Raw genomic sequence first — 18,038 nt, forward strand, 5'->3', positions numbered from 1 at the left:
CTCTACATTGCTGTGAATTGCCTTTGAGATTTCGGATGTAACTGAAGAAAGTTTTATGATTTTCCTTGGCCTGGGAAAATATTTTTAACTCAAACGTATTTGTAATAGACCTGATTAACCCACTAAGTTGCCTGTTTAGATTAATGAGGAAGTTTTGACCTTGTTGAGAAATGCACTTCATACTTTTTGCCATGATTTTCTTTCTTTCTTTCTTTTTTTCTTTTATTATATGTCCTACTGAGGTTGGGATTCCACCAGGGTGGCTTGTTTTATGAGTTTGTCATGTGCTTTTTCAGGGTAGGTACAACTGACTCAATGCAGCTACTAACATGATTGTACCTGGATTTCTGTGTAAAATTCTGCATAGGCAGCAAAGTTCTTAGCGTTTGGGGGCTTGGGATTTTGCTACAGTGTTACTCAAGGTCAAAATAGGTGCTGCACCTCCGACAGCAGACCTGTCACTAGTGGTGTACAGCAGTGATCTGGCCTGGAACTCCTACTGTTTGGCATATACTTCTCAGAGTTCCAGCCAAAGACAAAGGGCCTGTGGCTGACCAAGTTTGTGGATGACTGTAAGTTGAGTGCTGTCACTGACTCCCTAATTGATGTTAACATACTGCAAGAGGGTCTCACAGCTACAAATAACTGGTGCTAAAGTCATGGCCTTAAGTTAAATGCAAAAAAAGTATTATCGCACCATTTGGCAAAAACATGGCCCTTACTGATTGCCACATCAACGTCAACCCCGCCAAGCACATAACCTCTGGTGAGAGACCTGGGTACTCAGGTTAACAACAATCTCACATTTGACCATCATTTGGCGGCTGTGGTCAGAAAAAACTTTTACTTGTTTCATCTTATAAGTAAAGGGATTGCATCTAGAAAAAAATGAGGTTATTACCTCTCTGTACTTCTCCCTTATTAGACCTATGATTGAGTATAATGCCCCATTTGGTATGTACCTCTCCAAACACCTGCACCAACTGGAAAGGCCACAGAAATACCTCACAAAGAGAATCCATGGCCTCCAACACCTATCCTATGCAGAGAGGCTTAAATCACTATCACTCTACTCGATATCATACAGATTGCTCAGACGTGATCTGTATCTCACCTACAAGACAAAATCAGACCCTGTCCTACCAGAGATACTCCATATCCGTAAGTCTAACTCCTCTCGCATTACCCACTCAGTAGGCCTAAATCTAATATGCGACATCAACAAAACCTGCTGGAGAGACAGGTTTGTCTCCCAGAGGCTGCCCTGTCTCTGGAATAGACTTCCCATACACGGCAAACTACCTCACTGGCCTTCTTCAAACGTAATCTTGGTGAGTGGATGGGAAACCATACATTTGTCCCAGGGGTTCTACCTTTGTCCTTCATTGACAGTGGCAACAGGTGCTGACTGAGGTTTCTTCTTTTTTGGGGATAAACTCTTGGCTAGGCTTGTAAGGGCCACAGGCCCATTAGCTTAGTAACCTCCTATGATCCTATGAATAGCAGGAAGTTTGCCTTAAAATAATTAATAAGAATACCAGGGTTTGCTGAGGTCCCATATTTTATTTTGATTTCAAATGAGACAGCTTTATGGTCTGACCTGACCAGTGAGGACATTACGGGGTGGGGGGGGGCATTCTCTGTTGTTTGTGAGGACCAATTCAAGGATGCTTGTGCCCACACGGGGCATACTGACTTTCTGGTTCAGGGTGTTTCTGTTAACAAAATCCAGGAATCTCTGGGCCTTCATTTTTGAGGCTGTGTATGATTCCCGGTTTACAGTGCAGTAATTAATGTCACCCTTGAAAATGGTGTCAGGTTGAACAGTAAGGGTCTCCAGTACATTTAAGTAAGAGCTATGGGTTTCCTGGGCCATAGAAGGTTTCAGTAGATTGTTAGGATATGAAATAGGACTTTGCTTATGGTAATTTGGACATGAAGGAGTTCAAGTGCTTCATACTGTCTGTCAAGTCTTGAGGTATGTTTGTCTTTGATAAAAGTTGAGATGCCTCCACCTTTTGCCTCTTCCTGTACAATAACTGGTCTGAATGTCTGGAAGTCATTATAGCCCTGCTCTACAGGGACACTCTCTACAGCTTTAAACCGTGTCTTAGTAACTGTACAGACCTCTATATACCCCAGTGTGTGGTAACTGCAGAGACATCTACATACCCCAGGGTGTGGAGGACTGACAGGGAGGTAACTCCACAGATATCTACATACCCCAAGGTGTGTCTTAGTAACTGCAGAGACATCTACATACCTCAGGGTGTGTCTTAGTAACTGCACAGACATCTACATACCCCAGGATGTGGAGAGCTGGCAGAGAGGGTATTTTCTTGGTTAGACTCCTGGCATTGAGCAGTGACACTTGCACATTTTCTTGGGTTGTATTTGCTATGTTGGAGGGTTTACCAGGCTAGCAGTGACTAAAAAGGCACTATGGGGTTGGACAATATATCTGCCAGTATATTTGAAAGCCCAGCGGGGATAGATGTAAACCATCCATGTCAAAGTAGTATGGTTTGTCAACCATATCCTCAAAGGCTGCCAATTACTGTAGGACCCCATTTAAACGACGCCAAAATTAAAGCAAGTTATTAAAGTAAGCTATTTTCTGTTCCTACTGTGGCACCATCCCTGATAAAGTTAAATTTCTGTTCCTATTGTGGCAACATCCTTGGTAAAGTTAATGTTCTGTTCCTATTGTGGCACCATCCTTGATAAAGTTAATCTTCTGTTCCTATTGTGGCACCATCCTTGATAAAGTTAATTTTCTGTTCCTATTGTGGCACCATCCTTGATAAAGTTAATTTTCTGTTCCTATTGTGGCACAATCCTTGATAAAGTTAATTTTCTGTTCCTTTTGTGGCACCATCCTTGATAAAGTTAATTTTCTGTTCCTATTGTGGCACCATCCTTGGTAGAGTTAATTTTCTGTTCCTATTGTGGCACCATCCTTGATAAGTTAATTTTCTGTTCCTATTGTGGCACCAGCCTTGATAAAGCTAATTTTCTGTTCCTATTGTGGCACCATCCTTGGTAAAGGTAGAATGCTGCTCAGTACTAGACATACTGGCCTGGGACACGTCTCTCTTCATACAGCCATGAAATATCTATCTACATTCAGTTGTACTGTACATGCCAAAAGAGAATTATACTCAATTATGGGCCTGATTAGTGATGAGTATAGATGGGTTTTAACCTGCTTTGCTCTAGAGCAGGGGTGTCCAACCTTTTCAGTTGCAAGGGCCGCATTGGGTTAACAAAAATGGTCTGGGGGCAAACGGCAGGTGAGGACCAAAAAAAAAAAAAAAAAGGTCAAAAAAAGGTCTCACATTAACTGAAGAGCAAAAAAACACTACTTTATGTGGACTAATGTGGCTGTATTGTAGGTTAATTTGAACAATAAATAAATTAATAAATAATATAAATAAATTAATAAATGCATAATATTTCACCTAAACTTCAATATCTCTTTCTAATTATTTAAAAAACAGTTAAATCCATTCTAACATCTTAGTAAAGTTTATTTGTAAAAAAAATTAACAGGTACAAACCTTTCAATTTGTATGAGATCATACCTGTGATTTTGCTGGTTTCCATGTCTTCCATCATGTCCTTAATGGCCATATGTTGTCCAAAGCTCATGTATTCTTCTGTTTCTAGCTTTGCAATCTGTCCCTGAAATATGGCACTGGCAATATCAGGAATGATGACACATTTACTTCTTAAAAATGAACAATTTTTATTTTACATTTGTTTCACTGTCACTAACAGATGGTACAACACATTTAACTTTGGTTCACCCACTTACTGTGGAGACACAAAGAACATGGTAGTATGCCAAAACACACTCCAGTTTCACAAGGTAAACTCACACATGCTGTTTTGCAGTTGCCTCTCCAATCTGCATTTCTCACATTTAAACAAATAAGTGACTTTATAATAAAATAGTAGTGGCACTGTTTATTTGTGAAACCAGTTCACAAGGGTGCAGCCAGGCACAGACCTTTGCAGATTTCAAACTTATTGGTCCTAGTTCTTGTTATACTTAAGTGTCCATATCAGGAGGTTCAGGCTGTCAAGTTAGGATTGTTCTTTTGTGTAGTAGAGTAGACAAACATTATGAGCATAACCTTTTTAATGTGAAGACTGAGCTTGTCTTTTTGATACCAGTGCGTCTATATCAGGTTTGATAGATGTAGTGGCGATGCAAAGAGTATTTTCAAGATGCTCATCTGAAATTTTTGTTCTGATTTTATTTTTTGTATGCTTCATACGAGAAAAAAACTGCTCGCAAATGTATGTACTCCCCATAAGAGATGTCATGAACAGGGCGTGTTCGTGAAGTGATGGATATTTTTCTTTGGGTAGGTATAACTTATAAAAGTCAAATAAAGATGCTTGCAGAAATTTTTCTTTAAGTTGCATATCTGACTGCAATTCTATGCATTCCAGTTGCAGGTTTGCAGGCAACATGTCGATGTCAACTGAGAATGGAGTAGCAAATATACTGAACTGTTGTTGGTGTTTTCTAAAATCTTGAAATCTGCTCTCAAACTCCTGTGCTAAACTATTAAGTAATGCCACATATTTTTCAGTATTTGCATGGCTTTGCTCAGACAGTGTTGCAAAGTGAATGAAGCTATTGTTCTTAATCTGACTGTGCCACAATTTAAGTTTCATTTCAAATGCAGTCACTGTTTGAAACATGTCATTTATTAATAGATTTTCCCTTGGAGGCGCAAGTTCAGGTCGTTTAAATGAGCAGTGATGTCTATTAAGAAGGCTAAATCAGCCATCCAGCTTGCACTTTCAAATTCAGGTACAGGCTTTCCTTTTAACTCCATAAAGGACTTTATTTCATCTCGTAAGTCATAGAAGCGTTTCAGCATTTTTCCACGACTTAACCACCTCACTGCAGTAAAGTACAAGATGTCTCCATAGGTAGATTCCAAAGTAGTCAGAAACTCCTGAAACTGGCGGTGATTTAATCCTCTGGATCTTATGAAATTTATTGTTTTAACAACAACATTCATAACATTTTCCATTTTAAAGTCTGTGCAGACAAATTTTCTTGATGTATAATGCAGTGGTACTTCATGAAACGCACATTACTGATCTGTTTTGCATCTTCTTCCATCAGTGTTGTTAGTCCTTCCTCTTTCCAACCATAGCTGGAGCACCATCAGTTACTATGCCAGACAGGTTTGTGATGGTCAAGGAAAATCTTGCCAGTGTTTCTTTTACTGCCTTGTACAGATCAGCAGACTTCGTTGTGTCTTTCAGTGGAACCATACAGGCCAGTTCTTCAGTAATATTGAAATCGTTGTCAACACCACGAATAAATATGGCAAGTTGTGCCGTATCTGTAATATCAGTGCTGTCATCCAAAGCTATGGAGTAATACTTGAAAGTTGCACACCGAGATTCCAACGTATTTTCAATAGATTTGGCTATATCTTCCACACGCCTTGCGATTGTCTGGTGTGATAAACTGATTTTAGAAAATTCTGATTTTTTTTCAGGGCAAATTATGTCTGCTACACTTTCAAGGCATTCTTTAACAAATTCACCATCGGCAAATGGCTTGGATTTTTTCGCAATTAAATTTGCTACAACATAACTTGCCTTCAGTAAAGAATCCGGTTGAGTAGCTGATTTTCGAAACAGCTGTTGTTGAAATGTAAGACTTTTTTTTAATTTCTGTTGACGGGACACGCCTTGCAATTCACTTAATTTAGGGTGCGTTTGAATATAATGCCTTTTTAAATTGTAGTCCTTGAAAACGGATACCACTTCTCTGCACACAAGACAGAGCGCTTTGTTATGAGATTCAACAAAGAAGTACTCATCAGTCCATTTTTCCTGAAATACTCTTCTTTCGTCCGCTATCTTGCGTTTCACGGTTTTGGTTTGACCAGATGTAGAAGCCATCTGAAAAGTAAAAGAGGAGTAACTTAACTACTTTATTCCTAGTTATATAATTTTTAAAACAATGGCTAACAATTTACATTAAAAATAAGGAAATAAAAATTAAAACTATCCATACTTGTAGTAGTATATGTTAATGGTGTTCAAGGGATCATTTCACATCTGCAAAATAACACAAAAATATCCCTGGGGTGAATTTACAGTTACCCATCCTGTTGGGCAGATTACATATGAGGGCCAGTGAGGCACTTTGTTTCATTTGTAGTACTAATGCCATTAGTCTTCAAAACACCCATTACGCATAAAGCACATCACATTTACTGTGACTGTTGGTCTGTACTCTGTGCCAGTAATACTGGGCATTTTGAAAAGTTCTTCATAATTCATGAAATTCAGATGGACTGCGATAGAGCTATGAACATGTATGGTTAGCAGTTAGCTGCATGTAATCAACAGTTTCTTACTGCTACAAGAATGGCAGCTTTCAATGACATAATCAGAGCTGTACCATCAAGTTTCAAGTTAAATACTGTGTACTTTGCATGCTACCCAAGAAAAGTCATTCACTTGCAATGAAAAAAACTGGCACACACTGACACTGTCATTAATTCACTACTACTGTACTACCAATTCACACTGCGAAAACCACTCCAGCCGTCCAAAGTAGGTAAAATGTCAACATTAGCAGCCCTACAGTATTACAATCCACAACATTAAGCCAACAAATTTGCAATGACTATTCTCTTCCATCTAGCTTAGTACTTCAGTTTCCCCTCTGTACTGCCCTTCTTCTTATGCTACATTCCCTGCCTTTTTCATATGTCCCCTTACACTAGATTAGTACATCAGTGTCCCTCTGTACTGGCCTTCTGCTTATGCTACATTCCCTGCCTTTTACATATGTCCCCTTACACTAGCTTAGTACTTGTGTCCCTCTGTACTGGCCTTCTGCTTATGCTACATTCCCTGCCTTTTTCATATGTCCCCTCACACTAGCTTAGTCCTTCAGTGTCCCTCTGTACTGGCCTTCTGCTTATGCTACATTCCCTGCCTTTTCCATATGTCCCCTCACACTAGCTTAGTACATCAGTGTCCCTCTGTACTGGCCTTCGGCTTATGCTACATTCCCTGCCTTGTTCATATGTCCCCTCACACTAGCTTAGTACTTCAGTGTCCCTCTGTACTGGCCTTTTGCTTATGCTACATTCCCTGCCTTTTCCATATGTCCCCTCACACTAGCTTAGTACGTCAGTGTCCCTCTGTACTGGACTTCTGCTTATGTTACATTCCCTGCCTTTTCTATATGTCCCCTTACACTAGCTTAGTACTTCAGTGTCCCTCTGTACTGGCCTTCTGCTTATGCTACATTCTCTGCCTTTTCCATATGTCCCCTTACACTAGCTTAGTACTTCAGTGTCCCTCTGTACTGGCCTTCTGCTTATGCTACATTCTCTGCCTTTTCCATATGTCCCCTTACACTAGCTTAGTACATCAGTGTCCCTCTGTACTACCTTCTGCTTATGCTACATTCCCTACCTTTTCCATATGTCCCCTTACACTAGCTTAGTACGTCAGTGTCCCTCTGTTCTGGCCTTCTGTGTATTTTACATTCCCTGCCTTTTCCATATGTCCCCTTACACTAGCTTAGTACTTCAGTGTCCCTCTGTACTGGCCTTCTGCTTATGCTACATTCTCTGTCTTTTCCATATGTCCCCTTACACTAGCTTAGTACATCAGTGTCCCTCTGTACTGGCCTTCTGCTTATGCTACATTCCCTCACTTTTCCATATGTCCCCTTACACTAGCTTAGTACTTCAGTGTCCATCTGTACTGGCCTTCTGCTTATGCTACATTCCGTGCCTTTTCCATATGTCCCCTTAAGTAAAGAATTCACATCACTGACTTAATAAAACAATTCTGAATAAGAGGGTCTCACCCAAACAAATGACTGGTGCCATACACATGACCGCAAGCCAAATGCCAACAAATGCATCATCATCCCTTTAGTTTTGGGTAAAGCGGTTGTGAGGCTGCCAGCCCAGCTAGATGTTATTTTGTACAATGTACATAATTCTGTGTGTCATTTTTGAATACTAATATGCTTCCTATGCTTGTCTTACAAATGTAAAAAAAACACTATACATATGTGTATGTTAAACTATTGGTGCAGAAGTGTGTGTTGAACTGTATGTTCTGTACTGAGCTTCAAGAATGTAACCAGTGTACCCTGCTGGGAAAGAACAGAGATGTGTGTATTGTAACTATACCTATGGCATGCAGATGTGTGCTGTAAGGTAGAAGTTGGAACATAAAGAGTTAAATTTGACAACAGTAAGAACAGAAGTGAATTGTTTTATAACTGTCTGTATTGAAAGAGAAGGAGTTTTGCCAAATGTTAGCAGCTAGGTAACAAATGAAGTGAATTGTTTTACGACTGTGTTATCTCATCAACAAGACAGGATGTCTACACTGCAGCCAGAAGTTCTTTTAATCTTTTGTGTGGAAACAGACAAAATGACAGGTTTCAAATGTAAAACTGTTTACTACTGTTTTATGACTTCCAGTTCAGGGCTTAGGCCAGGGCCTTAGGCACATTTCTGAGAGATAAGTAACCTCTCTTAGGGACAGATTGCAATATAGCAAGATTAGTAGATGTTTTCTGTATTTTGAGATTGTCCTGCAATGTATTTCCTGCAATTCTGAACTGTGTCACTTTATTCATTGAGTTATTGAATATTGTCTTATTCTTTTTATTGTTTATTATTAAATATATTTAAAAACCTTTTAATTGTGGCTGGTTTGTTTATTTAATTAAGACAAAAAGTATTTTTTGTCATAATGCCTTGTTTTGTATGTAATTTGCACTCGTGATGCTTACTTCAGTAATTGCAACAGGCAATTGTGAAATTCAGGAATGCTTCAAACACTTCAAGCACGAATGCATTGAGATATTCACAGACTAGCTTACATAGTCAGTTAACAGACAGATACCTACTGGAAAAGGCCACAATCAATTCAATATATAATAATTATATATACATATTGACCTCCGTTTCATATTAGTTTGATGGACGTTCACTAGACTACAGATTTTAACACCCTTTCTTTTGAGTCATTTTGCCTAGTATAGACAGCACTGACGAATAACCAATGGAACAGTATAACAAACTGAAATATTGTAATGAATTATTCAGACTGTATAATTACCAAGTAATTTTACAAATGAGTCAGCATAGTTCAATTAGGGTTACCACCTGTCCCACTTTGCGAGGGACAGTCCCTCTTTGGGCAGTTGTGTCCTGACAAAAAATTAAAAAAATGGCAAATGTCCTGAGATTTTATCTGCCTAAGCAGCAGACACCTCCAAAGCAGACACCCAAGCAACCGCTACCCCAAAACAAAACACGTGCAACACATAGCTCACAAAGCCAGTGTACCGAGCAGTCACAGCCCTTAAGACTAAACAACACAACTGATACACTTGTAATAGGTGACTATCGTCAGGCACACTGACGTCCCGCTCACCAGGCTGAACAAGGAGAGGGTCACGGTGAGCAGCCTGTCGGGCGCTAGGATCCGCCACACCACAAGCACTCAGGTCACTGCAAGGCAAGTACAAATATGACTCAGTCATTGTCCATGCTGGTGTGAATGACCTGAGACGTACCTCCCTGGACTACATGAAAAGAGACATAAAGGAGCTCTCTGAGCATGTAGACCAGGCCGGTATGACCCTGCCCTTGAGTAGCATCTTACCCTCACCAGGCCCATAATTGAGTACAATGCCCCTTTTGGGATGGACCTTACCAGACACCTGCAGCAATTGGAAAGACCCCAAAAGTACCTCACCAAGAGGATCAAAGGGCTCAAACAGATGCCATATGCTGCCCGGTTAAAGAAACTCCAGCGCTACTCAGTGGCATACCGCCTGTTCAGAGGCAATCTGTGCCTGACGATAAAGCCATGTCCAACCCGGAATTAATGGACATGCTGCACCTCAGAAAATCCAAATCCCATCGAGCTACGCACTCGAGAGACTTGAACCTCAGCACTGAAATAAATAGGACATGCTGGAGGGACAAATTCATAACCCAGAGGCTCCCTTCACTCTGGAATAAAATCCCAGTCCAGGTTAGGCAGAGTCCTCATTGACTCTCTTCAAGAGGAATCTTGATGAGTGGATGGGCGATCGTAGGTTTACCCGGTATCATTTCTGTGTCACTGTTAGACAGAGGCACAGTATACTAACCTCGAAAAAGGGCATAGCAAAATAAATTTAAAATGGGTGGTGAAAGCCAAACACATTCTGGCTAGGCTTATAAATGCCCTAGGGCAGATAGCCTAGTTATGAACCTATGAACCCACCTCAGTTAGGGCAGAATGGGAGGAGGGGTAGTAATATGCTGGAGGGGTCACTTTGGCAGAGACTGTTTCACTTGTGTAATATGCTTATATTTATTAATGACTAATATTCACACCTCCTAATTAGACCGTGGTGGTGGTGCTGCGGTTGTGTGTTGCTGTCTGGTTCAATTCTCAGCTATACCATCTTCAGTGTGGAGACATGCGTGAATGGGCGTACCTTCGTTGAAGGTTGTGCATCAGGGCTGGTAACTCCGCACGTAGATATCAACTACCAATCTTTAGCAGACTGGAGTTCCGCTGTGGCGACCCCTAACCAGGAAAAGCCAAAAGACACTAGTGACACAACAACATTCACATCTCCTAATTGTGTATTTTCCTTTTCTACTCCACTATCAGACAGGAATTAAAATTGGTCCAAATAACAGTGTATTCTGTATTTATCCACAATTCAGTTTTATCCTGCAGCTATTTCCTTATTGTCATTCAGACACACACATTGATTACTCTCATCTGTTACCTCCATTTTCTATGTCCTGTACCAAAATTCTTCCTACCTAGTGGAACTACATTTACGTGCCAAATACAAACATTTTGTTATAAAATAAAAGTAACTATCCCCAGAACATTGTTGTGGTCCAAATGACAAGAACCCCTTCCCTCCAAAAAGACTGTTTGTACTCTATCAGAAACGTTTGCAATATCAACCTGAAACAAACATCACACTCAAATTGCTTAGCCAACTTTACAATTCCCACAAACAGTAGAAATCTATCCGTTAACACTGTTTTAGAAAAAATATTAATGTTTTGTGTCTGTCTCCCACTGTCTACTCTTCTTTTTCTTTGAGGTTACTTTATTTCTTCACCCCTCCTTCTGTTACAGTACATTCATTTCCATCATCGTAAGTCTCATTAGCCAGGACAGAAGAGAAATCTGATGCTTACTTTTTGGCTTTGGCCACACACAAGTTAAGTAAGGACAAGTTTGCTTAAATATCCTGTTTTACACAAAGAAAGCAGCCCTTTATTTTTTAAGACACAACTACTATAACGCATGAAAAAGTTTGATTATCGAGGTGTTTTAAATTTTCACTACAAACAACTCCACATTACCTTCCCAAACCCAAGTCCAAAAATATTTTCTGAAAACTGTGCACAGCTTTACAATGTAGTTGTATCAATTATGCCGAAAAACAATGCAAACCATACAACCAAAAAACACACAAGACTTGCAGGAAATGATACATTTTCTTTTTACTACTTGTTTTATGCTTACAGGCATACTGTGTACTATAACTAATACAATCATGCTCCCTGAATCCATCAGTCCTGTAATTCTTTCCCCTCTTCTCTCTGCCACATTGCATTTGACAAGTTTAGTAACAGCACAGTCACAGATTCTATCATAAACAATCTTTTTTTCCCCAGAGACTAGAAAGCTGAAGCATGTTTATTATACTGTACATACAGTTGCTGTGTCCAGCAATCATGACCACTCCCCCCCCCACCAACATCCACCCCATACCACAAAACCTGACAGGGCAAGAAATCTGGTAAACCAGGTAAAGCCTAGTAAATGAAGTGGAAAAAGCCCCAAAAGGACACATTTTAAAAACTGCTCTTATCAACTTAGATTAGAAAGTTGCAATAACAGGATTTGAGTTAGGATGCATTTTCTGAAGGATATGAACTCTAAAACTCAAGTGTATGTCACCATTTAGCTTTAGCCGGCGACTTAATCCTCATCGATTTACCAGAAAATGACAAATTTATAGAGGGGAAAAGACTAAAAATAAGACAAACAGACATTCTACGAACATCTGAACAGATGAGAGGGGTCACCACCCTCTCCTCCTGCACCAATTGCACCCCCTCCCATAAGCAAAGATAAATTAACACACACATTTCCTTGAAGGCTTCCATTTTAGTACACACGCTAGCTAGAAAATTAATTGTTTTGAACCTTAGCTCGAACTCTCAATATAAGGAGAACTTTTCATTTACAGACAGACTTCAAGACCAATGCAGCCTTAGAAAGTGCTATGATAACTATGCATTGCCAACTGTAGCTTCTGGGGCATTTTGAGTTCATCTTGTTCTGCAGGAGATATAAATTGAATGCAAGCATGGTTATTTTGCCATAATCTTTTACATTACAGAATATCTACAAATCCAAAGCCATGTTATTCAATCCTTATTCCATTGCTGAATATAGACCCCAGTTCCTTTCTGTTGTATCTCAAGACAACATATCAATTTCACTGTAAACCACGTTAAACACGTGTGCATGGGACTCACTCTATCCATGAGGATGATGTTTTTCTGGCTCAAAAGTTACTACCAACTAACTTTCACACTCACACACACTCACACACACTCACACACTCACACACACACACACTATTTCCAAACCCTTGGCCTCCAACTGAAGTCTCTTTAGCTCCAGATGGATTTTTAAGTCCGACCTATGTGGAAAGGTTGAACTGTCCATTTTCTGAGAGTTTTACATCTCCACAGCCAGTCAGATTGTCCTCGATGTTGCTGTTCTGTGATGCAGCTGTGCCTAAAGCTGCAATCATGTCTGCTTTAGTCAGGTTAACATACACAAGTCCTTTAGTCTGGCACATTTCAGCCAACTGGCTCCTTGTCAGCTTGCCATACACCTCTGCTGACATGCTTGCCTGCTCTCCCTGACTAACTGTGGATTTGGGGATAGGGTAGAGCAGTGAGGCAAAGTAGAGCATAGCGAAGCAGGCTTCCCATCTTCAGATCAATTACAGTCAGTTTAGAACAGTGGACAACTGAAGTGGTCCTTAGAGTGCAAGGTTACTCCTTTGGGGGGGAGGGGGGTCACAACCACAGCCACCTTCCAGCACAGAGCAGACATGTACTTGACTAGTACAAGAAAATATGCAGCTTGACTAGTAAAAGATAATATGCAGCAAGGCTCTTCATGTTAAACTTGCTTACAATGCACAATAACAAAATCCTCAGTGATAACTGTTGGGAGTCGGGTCTTGCAGCAAACAAGTTAACAGAAATGGACACAAAATGTATTCAAGAGCAAATTCATCAAAGGCAATGCAAGTTTAAGGTGCCTTAACAAGTGCACACAGCTGTTGAGTGCTGAATGCAAATTAGCTAATTCTGCATTTTCCCACCTAACTCATTTCAGGGTTATGAAGGAGAAAGTGCATATCCTAGCATTCACTTGACTAAACACAAGGCAGAAGAAATAACCCAAATAAACCTAAACAAAGTAGGGTGTCAGTCTGTCACAGGATGCACACAGTCACTCACTCTCTCTTGATACAAATGCACACCTATAGGCAATTTGGGTAATGCCAATTCACCCAAAGCATCTCTTTGGAACATGGGAGAAAACCAGAGCACTTGTCACAATCTGAAACACAGGAAGCACATATAAAATATGTTCAAAACGCATCCCCACCTAGGAATCAAACTGAATAACCAAGTACTGTAAGGCAACAATGCTAATCAATGCACCTCTATCCTATCCAAGTACAATGTCAAGAAGAACAATTACACTACATACGGCAGAAGCAGCCACATAGCAACAGCTAATTTTAGAAAAAGGAGTCCTACCTTTCAGTGAACTGTTACTTACGTTTTCTCACTCCCTGAATATGCCAGACTCGGAATGCTTTTCATTCATAATGATACTACACATTATTCAAATGCACAGTGAGATCACAGCCACACAAGTCATGTTCTCTCATTTTCAGAGCACTGGTCTTTTACCTACACCTGTGCACATAAAAGGGAGTTGGGAGAGAAGTTTCTCATGGTGGGTGGGTTACAAAGCTGCCTCTCAAAAACAATATTGCCCACAATTTCATCAGGTGCTTTTTACAAGTCTGAATCATCTGGTTTGATGTTAGCTACTTAGGATGCCTCATAGTGGAACGAAAAACATTTTAAGAAAGAAAGCACTGAAAAGCCAGATCGTCTTCTGCGTGGAGACATGCATGAATGGGCGTACCTTCATTGAAGGTTGTGCATCAGGGCTGGTAACTCGGCACCTAAAAAACAACTACCAATCATTAGCAGACCGGATTTCCGCTGTGGCGACCCACAACTGGGAAAAGCCGAAAGACACAACAACTCTCTTCATATTATAGTAGAGCTAGCCACAATCCTAATCAGCGCATGTGCAAACTTCTCTAGCAAGTGCACAACTGAGACTTGATAATGAATTTTTATATCCACTCTTGTTGGATGGTACCTCTTTCAAGGTAACTACCACAGAGGTTTTAACACCCTTTGTATGCAGGCACAATTAGATTGTCATGGAAAATTTCAGTTGTCACTAGCACCATGCTACCATAAACTACTTGCAGGATTATTTTTTTTTTTCCAAAATACTTTCAAAGACACATTGTCCGTGATATTGTTAGATAAAGCACTATGTTTAAGTGTACAGCACAAACAATATTTTCAGACTCCTCATCCGTATTACCACCGTAAAAATAAGAAAATGTAACAGTGTGGTATGCTGATGAAAATTAAACTTAAATTGACATTATGTAATAACATGTCAAAACATTGCACTTTGTTGCTTTAGTCGGCTGTCAAAGTACAGTAACAACATTTTACAGTGCTAATTCAGTGTGTGCGTCTTGAACTTTAAATACTACCTGACATTCCAGAGATTTAAAATAAGGTTAGAAAAGCTTTTTATATATTATTAAAAAATCACAACGTGAGGAACACCTTGGTAATAGATGAGCTGAAGGCTCATTAGATGACAAGTTGAGACATACAGCTGTTTTGCACACAGTGTGGCCTCCTCATTAAAGCATATGGGCAGCTCACTTATCTCAGTTTGTGCCCTTGTACTGTTTGGCAGTGTTACTTATGGTAAAAATGCATGAAATCAGTAACTACTCAGCTTGAAATCATTTCCATTATATCTCTCAATCTGTTACCTCAGAAATCAATTGCAAAGTCAAAAGATAATGAAGGCAATGGCCATTAATGATTATTTTTAAATACTGGCACTGTTGGACATCGCTGTATGAAAGGTGCGTTTTTAGTCTTCAGATAGCAGTAGCTCACAGCCTTGCCACAGTCCTGGTTTGCACCCAAGATGCACAGGAAGTTAAGGGCAGAGTTATTACAATTAACAATTCAGATGACCTTTCGTTCCAGTGGTATGCTTTGTAGCTGACCTGATTTGAAAGAAACCCGAGACAAGGTTTCTGTCCATTCCACGTACCAGTATTACCGTCCTAGTGATTGCCATTTATCCGTAGGACACGGTTCCTCTGAGAAGTGAACAGTTACTGCATGAGGTGGGTACATCAGCAAGAAATGCAGTTCTACTTGAGGAAATGGAACCGATTTTTCTAAGCGACAAAAGTGGCAGGTAGATGAAGAACCCCCCCCCCCCCAAACACAGGCACACATCTGCAGACGGTCTGTACAAACGTGAGACTGACCGCTGAACATCAACGAAGTGCCACCTCACTCCGAGTCCCGTCCATACATGCAACCTTACTCACCCAGTTAGTGACAGTTAAAACACTGGCAGCCAACTTCCTGCAACAACTGAAAGCTCAGTATCCGCTTACCTCCGTACACAGCGCTGTTTCCTCTTCTTCATCCTTCTTCACAGCTCCGTATTGAACGGAGGAGCGCGCTCCAGGAAAAAGTTTCCCAAAAAGTTTAGACTAGAGAACCTGCTTCCAGTCATATTTCACAGGATGTGGGGTAGCTGCAGCAGAGGAGGAAACACTGTTTCACAGCCGGTGGTGTGAGGAAGCCGACAATCTGTCCCCGGAATACCGTCTGCGGTACCCACCTGCTGAGTTCCTTGTGTCACAGGTGTGTTAAGCTGGAGCAGGCTCCGTGGAACAGGTGTTGCGACGTACTGTGCGGCCGCGCACCCCGTTGGAATGTGCCGACACACCTGAGCTGCCTCTGTCTGCGGAAGCGCGCACTGGCAACTCAGCACCTTGTGTTTGCTGTAATATTATTATACGTTCGCAATAAGTTACAGTGAGTGCTCCCGCCTCTGTGGTGTGGACAGTGCAGCTGTACAATAAGGATACAGCAGCCTTATAAGCAACAGATGGTAGTGCGGGGTGGGAGACGCAGGGGCAGGAGTGGGACAGCTACTGGAAACACCCAGGTAACCTGAGGGCCATGCATGGCACAGTGAAGTAACAACATGTTACAGTCGGGTAACTCACTAGGTGTGTGCAGATTATGCGGATCTTAATATACACCCACACACACCTGCCGCTAAGCACAAATAGATTGACAGCTACACTTAGAAATCATGATATTTTACTCTGCTTCTCATAGGTGCTCCAACCAATGTAATACAGGCATACTTAACTTACTAGTTATCTAGCTAGCTGAATACCTGCGACTCCCCCTAAAAAAAAGAAACTGACGTACTTTTCTTTTTAAATCTACTCATCCTGTTAGTTAGAAAATGGTGTCCATAAATTTACACACACACACAGACATAAAACTCATCAGCGCTTCATATTCTGTTGCTTATATAACATTTTACAGTAGTTTATGATTTGAGCAGCTGTGTGTTATTTTTTTTTCTTTCAGTTCAGTGTTTTCATGGAATGTGGAGCTAGAAGTTTTAATCAGGTAAATAATAAACGGTACATCGATCCTTTACAATAGAATCAATAGAACACATGCTAGTGCTGCCACTTTTCTGTTTTCACTATTAGAAAGCAACTCTTCACCCCTATGATTAGAAATGTACCGAACAATGAACTGACTAGTAACATTATTGTACCAGAACATTTTACCATTTGTTACACAACTTCACCAAAGTGAGAGAAGTTATACATTAGCGATTATTAGCATATCATACTGAAAAAGGAAACAAAATATATGATGACAGTATATTTTTCTGGAACTCATAATAAGGAATGCCATCCATTAATTTGGTGAAGATAATATCAGGTCCGACCTAATTGCACTTCTGCCTTCATACTGGATACATTGGAAGGAAGCACAGAAATACAAAGTAAACCTTTTCTTTGCTTTTTTAATCTAACTAACTTCAAAACACTTTCATCTTGTAACTTACCTTTCGTTAATGTAGTCAGTAGTTGGTGTGTACACAATTAAATAAAATAGATCGTCTCTCTTCTACGGCTACGCTACGATCTACGCTCCTTCCTGCAGCTTTTCTTTAAAAATAGCCCGAACGGTGTTTTCGCGCATGCGCATACCAGCGCAAAGACGCTGGTATGGGAAAAACGTAAAAAAAAGAAAGTTGGCGCATGCGCAGAAGAGCAAAACTACGCGGACGTGTAAACACGCGGAAAAAAAGTGAAATTAAATTTAAATTTAAGGGTCGCGGGCCGCATGGAAGAGCTCTGAGGGCCGCATGCGGCCCGCGGGTTGGACACTCCTGCTCTAGAGACAATGCCTTTGCTAATCAAGCGTGCTACATACAAAGCCTTCCTTACTACAGTAGACACATGGTGGTCAAAGTTATGGATGCAGTCTATTTGTGACCCCAGATTCCTTACAACTTCGTAGGTACATAGGGTATTGTTAATTTGACAATGTGAAGGGACATTGTTTTTACCAAAGGGAATTATGATGTATTTCTTTACTTTTAGTTTGAGACCATGACTAAGACACCAGTCATTGGTCTGTGTAAGACCCTCCTGACGTATATGGATACTATTTGGGGATTTGATAATTGCACCCAGTTTGCATCCATTTTCTTTT

Source organism: Protopterus annectens, chromosome 5.part0, assembly GCF_019279795.1.
Source record: "Protopterus annectens isolate FY-2018-M chromosome 5.part0, PAN1.0, whole genome shotgun sequence".
NCBI lineage: Eukaryota > Metazoa > Chordata > Ceratodontiformes > Protopteridae > Protopterus > Protopterus annectens.